Source organism: Triticum urartu, chromosome 5, assembly GCF_003073215.2.
Source record: "Triticum urartu cultivar G1812 chromosome 5, Tu2.1, whole genome shotgun sequence".
NCBI classification, from domain to species: domain Eukaryota; kingdom Viridiplantae; phylum Streptophyta; class Magnoliopsida; order Poales; family Poaceae; genus Triticum; species Triticum urartu.
In genome coordinates this window covers 589,012,888-589,020,607 of record NC_053026.1, presented here as the reverse complement: position 1 = coordinate 589,020,607, position 7,720 = coordinate 589,012,888, and the positions used below count along the sequence as shown (strand labels likewise).

Sequence of the window (7,720 nt, the reverse complement as noted above, 5' to 3'; positions counted from 1 at the left end):
CACCAAGCACACGGAACAAGAGGAAGAGCTGCCAGGAAGCATCAGCTCCCGGACGTCCGACAGTCACCGGACGTCCGACGCCTAGAGTCTCCACCAGCTAGATGGACCAGCCGACGAAAGCTACAGCGGCCGGACGACCGACCAAGGCCGGACGTCCGACGACCATCAGCCACCGGACGACAGACAACGTCCGGAAATCCGACAAGGGCTATCCCGAGCCAAAACGCCGGACGTCCGATAAGTACCGGACGACCGGACCCTCGCGAGCCACCAGATGTCCGGTACCCGTCGGACGACCAACGCCTGTCTGTGCGCAGAGTATCGGGCCGAGGCCCATGTATCCCCCACTTACCCCTTCGTGGCCCTAGACTATATATACTCCTCCACCTCCGCCTAGTTAGGGCCAGCATTGGTTTAGCTCATATTAGAGATAGAGCATTGCTCATCCACATCGGATCTACTCCACGAGAGAGACCGCGGCCCCTCTACGGAGAAGATCCACGTTGGATTCAAGACCTCCTCTCGGAGAAGAACATCAAGACCTCCTCACGGAGAAGACCGGTAACCTCTTGTATCGTCCGTTGTTGACTTTGGATCTTGTATCTTCCTTTGTGTTCATGGATCTAGCGCATGTGTGATCATACTTGTTAGTTTGAGTGTTCTCTTGTGTTCCCCTTGTGCTTTCCCCCTCGTTTCCCTCCTCGTGTTCCTCGTGTTCATCGCGGGATCCGCTCCTTTCGTGAAAGATCGGCCTATAGGGTTCCTACCCTACATCATCATGTAGATGTAGGTGTCCAGTAGCGCCGATGTAGACGACCTCAACTTACACCCTGGTCGTTGGCGCTCCATTCGTGGCCACCTTGGGACACGTGTGTGGATGCTCTGTCTGGGGCGCTCTTGGTGTCACCGCTCTTGGATGGTGGTCGATGTAGTGTGTTTGTGCAGATGGAAGATGGTACCGCCAGCTGGCCTCCAACATCGTCTATGGCGTCGATGTAGATAGGAGAAGGCACCGCCGGCTACTTCAGGATGCAAGTATTGGTGCAGATATAAGAAAGCATCGTCGGGTCATTCTCCGGCGTGCGTCTATCACCGTTGTGTACGTGCAGGGGTTCAAGGAAGAGTCAATGGCGCCGGGCCGCCCGTTGGCAGCTCTGATATCGTGGTGGTGGTCTAGATGTTGTCGGGCCACACGCCGGTCGTCCCTTCGATATCGCTGCTGAGGTGGAGTTCGCGCCGAGCTACTTGGTAACGGCCTCGCGGCCGTTGTCATGGAAACGTACATGGAAGGAGATACTGCCGGCGTGTCTCCACCGGCCGCGCTCTACATCGTGGCTCGCTTAGATAATGATACGATGCAATTGCATGGCATATTCTTCGCCCGACGTATCCGTCGCGGGCTTGTCCGGCCCGACACACAGGAGTGGTGTGTGCGAGGGCGCCGGTGTCACCGCGATGCCAAACGTGCTACTGCCGCCGTGGGCACTCCTTCCGGGTCTCCTCGGCGTTGCCGCCGTGGGTGCATCTCCTTCTCGGCTGGCGCCCTCTGTGTTGCCATCTTCTCTTATGTGAGTTGTCACCGTCGATACGATCTCCTCAACGCAGCTGCATGGGCTCGTCTCCCTCGGGAATGTATCTGGTGCACCGGGGCAATTGGTGCTACCGGTGCACCAACCCCCCGTTACACATTCAAAAATATTTAAAAAAATCATAAAAAATTTAGTGCATTGACACAACTTCAATGTAAGTCGTCATAAAAATTTAAATCAAAATTCGAAACAATGCTCCAGGTACAAAAATGACAAATTGGACACCGAATAGTACATAACACAAGTTGGGCTTCAGTTTTGGCCAATCAACACAATCATGTAAATTTGTCATTTTTGTATCTTAAGCAATATTTCAAATTTTGATTCAAATTTTTGTAACAACTTACATAGATGTTCCGTCGATGCACTGCTTTTTTAGATTTTTTTTAAATATTTTTTAGTGTGCAACAAAGTCCGGTGCACCGGTAGCACCAATTGCCTCAGTGCATCAGATACGTTCCCGTCTCCCTCCTCCGTGTCTTGGAGGTGCTGCTCCCGGATACTCATGATATCCTGGCTGGGTACACAAGAGATAGATGAATGTATAAAAATTATGTTGACCTGGACGAAGTTTCACGTGGTGCCATCGATAACACGATCGTCATTCGTCCACGTGGTGCCATCGATAACACGATCGTCAGGCGTCCCGCGCAGGATGTGCACTAGTGCACGCCACCTTCGAGTGGGCATGGTGCTTAACTTGCGATCTATACCGGATTGTAGATGCAGCTGCCGATGTGTTCTGCTCGCTGCCGTGCGTTCTCCTCGGCGCACGTGCTGCCTCCACCGGACAGCACCAGGCCGCGGGCAAGTGCGTCGTCGCCGTGGGCACGTCCACTCCTCAGCCACCTCAGTCATTAGTAGAAAAAGGGTTATTTGTCCTGATTCTAGAGGGCCTTTAGTTCTAGTTTTGGAACCGGGACTAAAGGGTCGTTACTAAATCCTTCTCCTTTAGTCCTGATTCTTATATAAATCGGGACTAAAGACCGTCATCCTGGTTCTTACACGAATCGGGACTAAAGACCGTTCATGTGGCCGCTGTCTCGAGCTTCACTTTTAGTCCCGGTTGGTAAAAGTATTTTTTCCGTATTATTTTTAATTTTTTTGAATTGCTTTTACTTTTTTATTTTCAAATTTCTGAATTATTTTCCAATTTAATATCTAATCACCCCTCATCACTTCTCTATTTAACCTCTAATCTCTAATCACCCCTCATCATTCCAAATCATCTAACTTCCTGGCCGGTCACCCATCCTCTCACTATTCCAGCCTGAGCACGCTTAACTTCCCGATTATATTCCCCCTCGTTTTCAAGTCTGCACTTGTTGTTGTCCTGACAATAGTAAGATGTCAATCCTATTAACCCTCAGGAGTTTAGCTCGAGCATGAAGTCACACGTTTCACTGTTTGAGTTTGAAACTATTATTCTAAAAATAATAATTATTTAGTGACACTAATATTTCTTAAATAAGTAGTTTGACCACAGTTTGGCCAGATTTGACCAAAATTCAAAAAATTAAAATAATTATTAGTAACACTAATATTCTTGAATAATTATGTAGTAACACTAATATTTCTTAAATAAGTAGTTTGACCACAGTTTAACCAAAATTCAAAAAAAAACTATAATAATTATTTAGTAAAACTAATACTTCTTGAATAAGTAGTTTGACCAAAGTTTGACCTGATTTAACCAAAATTTCAAAAAAAAACTGAAATTTGAGCATAACTTTTTTTTTCCTTTTAGAATTTGAGGATTCTAAAAATTTACAAACAGGCCATAGACTGTCAAAATTTTATTTTTTGAAGTTTTTATCATTTTCTTTTGCTTTTTACAAAACTGAAAAGGCGATTCACAGGAGGGAGGGGGGTAGAGTTTGAAAATGGGACCTTTAGTCCCGGTTCGTGTCTCAAACCGGGACTAAAGGTCTAATCTTTAGTCCCGGTTTGAGATACGAACCGGGACTAAAGGGCATCGCACCCTTTAGTCCCGGTTCGTGTCTCAAATCGGGACTAAAGGGCTCATTTGAATCGGGACTAATGCCTTTAGCCGCACGAACCGGAACCAATGCTCACATTAGTCCTGATTCGTGACTGAACCGGGACTAATGGGCTTATCTGACCCGAACGAAAACCCTGTTTTCTACTAATGAGTCCATCTCGTTACCGCTACCGCCGTGGGCGCATCTCAACTTCAACTTGGCTCCAGGGCAGGCCGTGTAATACAAACAATGCTATCGAATGAGAAATCAATGATTTATTTCGGCTGAACTTCACATCCAAAACAATAAGGTGTGCATCATGGGTGTACGCTCGCGCTATCCACCTAGGTAATTTTTACCGTCGTGATTTTACTGTATCGAAGGAGGAAAGAAACAGAACGCCAGCGCCCTCGCCGTCGCAGCCCGCACCCAGCGTCCTCTTTCCTTTTCTCCTTCCAGCTCCAGCTAGGGTTGCCGCCACCACCTCCTTCGGTCCTCCCATCCCCATCCTTCGCCGCAACAACGCCCGCAGAGGAGCAGAGTGGCCGGCGGCAGATCGGCGCGTCACGGGAGCGGACACGGCGGCCGTCACGATGCAAATCAGAGCGAAGTCGGCGCGGCGGCCGGGCGCGATCTGGAGAACCAGTGGTGTTCTCTTTCGAAATCTCCTAGCGCCGGCCCCTCCACTTCTCTCCTCCTCATCTCCTGGCGTGCACGTATCTTATCTTTCTCCCTCCTCTGCCGCTGCAATTCCATGTGTGTGTTCGTTGCTAATCAGTGTGTGTTCTATGAATCCAATCCTTCAGTCTGGAGTGGGTGCTTTGGGGTTTCTGTGGGGAAAAGGAGAGGATCTGTGATGCGTAGATCGCCGGGTCGCACCACTACGCTCGCGACGGCTTCACGGAGCAGCTGCCGGAGATCGCCGAGGCCACCAGGGGCAAGGAAACCCTCGTCTTGCAGTGCGCCTTCAGCCAGGTGAGGTCATCCTTCTTCAAAATTCATCTCATGTATGTACCTTCTTGATTCCTCCAATATAACTTGCTAAGCCAAGTAAGGTAGTAGTATACTAGAAGAAAATTACTTATTGTAGAAGCCCATAGGTAACAGAAAGCCACGAGTGGTCAGGATCAACAGATGACCTGTGGAGCTTCATATTCAGTTATTTGTTAGCTACTTGCTTGCTTCAAATGTCTACATACTATAGGAATTAAGGTTCTGTTGTCTCTATTTCATAGATTTTATTGTATATACATACAGATAACTTCAGCATGAGAGCAAGAGGTTGGAGCAGATGCAACAACACATTCAGTTGCTGCACTGTATAGATGCATGTTTTTGTAGATGATTGTTCACCTTTTAATCAATTTCCTTATAGTTGTAGTTCAGACTTCAGAGTTCAGACACAACTTTCCATGTTGTCAACCAGAAAAAAACAATTATTGGAACCATTAGATTTATTAGTAGATGTATCATTATATTTCTACAGGGGATAAACTAAAGCAAAGAAACCAATCCTTTTTAATTCATGTAAAGTTCATGTTTGTAATGAGGTGGCACTCTTAAAAGGTGAAAATTATGCAATATTATCCCCTTTCTTTTGTCAGTTCTAAATATTTTTTGTGGTTCATACTCTGCCAATGAATCTCATATTCTGATACTCGGCTATCAAACCCATTAAGCTACTTGGAAGGAGCGCTTGTTCGGCTATGTGATTATCTCTGAGTGGAGTATGATTAGTGTTTGATTTTTGCACAGATTTATTTCGTTTGATCTTATATCAATTTAGATAGGCTATACATTGGGACCTTTTGTTCTGACCAGAGTTGATGATTTATCTCAGGATACAGTTGATGATCTAGTTGGAGATGGATGGTTCTTACTAAGATACATCTGTATATGTATGTGGTTTTGCTTCGGTTGAAGATATATGTGTGCCTTAAAGACATATCAGAAGTCAAATTTCTAGGTACGTAGTCAGTGATTACTCTCTCTTATATTTCTTTACGGAGGGCTTATATTTCTTTAAGGAGGGAGTATGTATTAATGATTGTTGGCAACTCCTATCTTACTGATGACTCCTCTTGTAGGTAAAATCTGATCAAGACTACTAGACGATCCAAGTGGAAAACTATTTCACTTTCAGCTTGTATATCATGTCTGACCACGGAAGGTTAGATGGTAATATTGAATTCAAAAAGATGGATGCCAACTATTTAAAACACGCCTCTCACAAAAAAGTATAAATGGATTGGTAACTTGAGTCATGGGATTGTTGAGATTAGTTCGCAATCTCTTGAATTGGGTGAATTTCATCACAAGAAAGAAGAAGGAAATTGGTAATAGTAAATTGGATGTTGTACGATTTCTTACCTGGCATCCTTTTGTTCTGGCTTGTGGTAAGTGAATGTCTTGATTAGTAAACTTAGGTGTATTGCTTAGGTAGGGTGAACATTATGTACTTGTTTCCTTCCACTGCTTGTTTTTCCCTTCTTTTTCTCACAGTGGTTTGCTGGTGCTCCTCACTAGCTTGCAGGCATTGACTCCGTCGCTGCCTATTCGGCGGATTGAGGCACCCATTCATCACATGCGAGCTTTGAGATTATTTGGTAATCATTGTTCTTCTGTTTCCTATTCCTTTGGTGTCATTTCAGAGGTGCACTAGAACATGCAAGCATTTCAAAGGATTAGAAATGTTTGTCTAGAGTAGAGTGCCCCCTTTTATCTTGGTATATGTACAGTGCTCAATGCGTTAGTGTGGCCTAAAATGTTTGAATCTTCAAATGTTTTGGAAAATTATTTTTATATTCAGATGACTCAATGCTAAAATGTTTGACTCGATGTCTTAGTTGTAGTACTGATTAGAGTTTACATGAGAAAATACTTACGCTTGGGAATCTACCTCATGCTGTCACGCACCTTCCTAATGTCTCTCCTCTTCACGTTGGTACTGCTGTGTATGTATACGTTTTACTGTCAATCTCCCTCGTCTTTTACACTTTTTAATGCATAATAATGAATTTCGGCATACGAGCTCGTTATTGGCCACACAAAGACTAAAAGCTATGTCGAGTATGTAGATGCATCGACCATAGTATCTGGTTCCACTGACAACTCGTTCAAGCTTTGGGACTTGTCTATGAATCAAGCAAGAGTAATTGACAATCCAATTCAGACTTCTACAGGGCATATAAATACAAAGGTTAGATATCCTCCATCGATTTTTGTTCTAGCTGTACTTGCACATACTTGTTCTCTTCCCAGGGTATTGTTCCAGAAATGATTATAATCAAGTACTCCATACAACCATTATCAACTCTTAATTTGATTTCTGTGCCCTTGAATCATGGCATGTTTACCTTTTGTCATGCATATTCAGTTACAGTTGTAGTATCAACTCTTGCACTGCCGATACATTAGTCGGGTTAGGCGGGAACTTTATTACTCCCTCCATTGAAAGTTTCAACATGCCCAATATTAGGTCTTTGCTTCAAACATTGTTGGTTAATCGAGCCGAGACTTTGGCACCATGAACGGCGGCTTCCTTCTGATGTTTGATTTGGTTCTAGATTGCAGATTATTGACAGATATTTCTGTGTACTGTCTGCCCAGACACTTCCGAAAGTAGAAGAGAAATGGCGAAGAACTCCCTCGAGAGATGTACGCATTATTATGAATGATGGGCAGCTAATCGGTTAGTAAGCTATTCATTGTGAAAAAAGTAGCATGTACAGATTATTGCTGGGATTCAGAGTGACAATTTGTACTTTTTGAAGTGGACAATTATTCTGTTATAGACAAAGGTTCAGCTCATGTACTTAACACAATCTCGCATCACAGGCGGAGTTTGGTGTTCTTTGCGACAGTGGCATTGCTGGTGGCTGTAGAGAAAGCTCTCTTATATACATGTGCACTGTCCGTTATGCATTTCTGTAATGCTGTCTTATTTTCCCCAGCAGGAAGATGCATTTGTGTATGTGCATTGCCCGTAACGCATTTCTGTTGCCATATCATTTGGGTTGTTTGTCTTCTCACTAAACTAAGCCTACTGTCATACAATCATGTTAACAAATATGGCAGCTTGATTAGCACGTACAATCTTGCCTCAAGAGGCGCCACCAGGTGGCGCCCCAGCCACTAGTAAAACTTTAT

The 7,720-nt window shown here is 44.6% G+C and overlaps 1 long non-coding RNA gene across 1 annotated transcript; it reads left to right on the top strand.

Annotated features, from left to right (window-relative positions):
• Positions 1-3,971: 3,971 nt before the first annotated feature.
• Positions 3,972-7,471, top strand: LOC125511005. Its single transcript, XR_007284848.1, has 7 exons — positions 3,972-4,287; positions 4,378-4,546; positions 5,412-5,537; positions 5,659-6,177; positions 6,649-6,770; positions 7,138-7,262; positions 7,409-7,471. It is a non-coding gene; the product is annotated as an uncharacterized LOC125511005 (long non-coding RNA).
• The last annotated feature ends 249 nt before the right edge of the window (positions 7,472-7,720 follow it).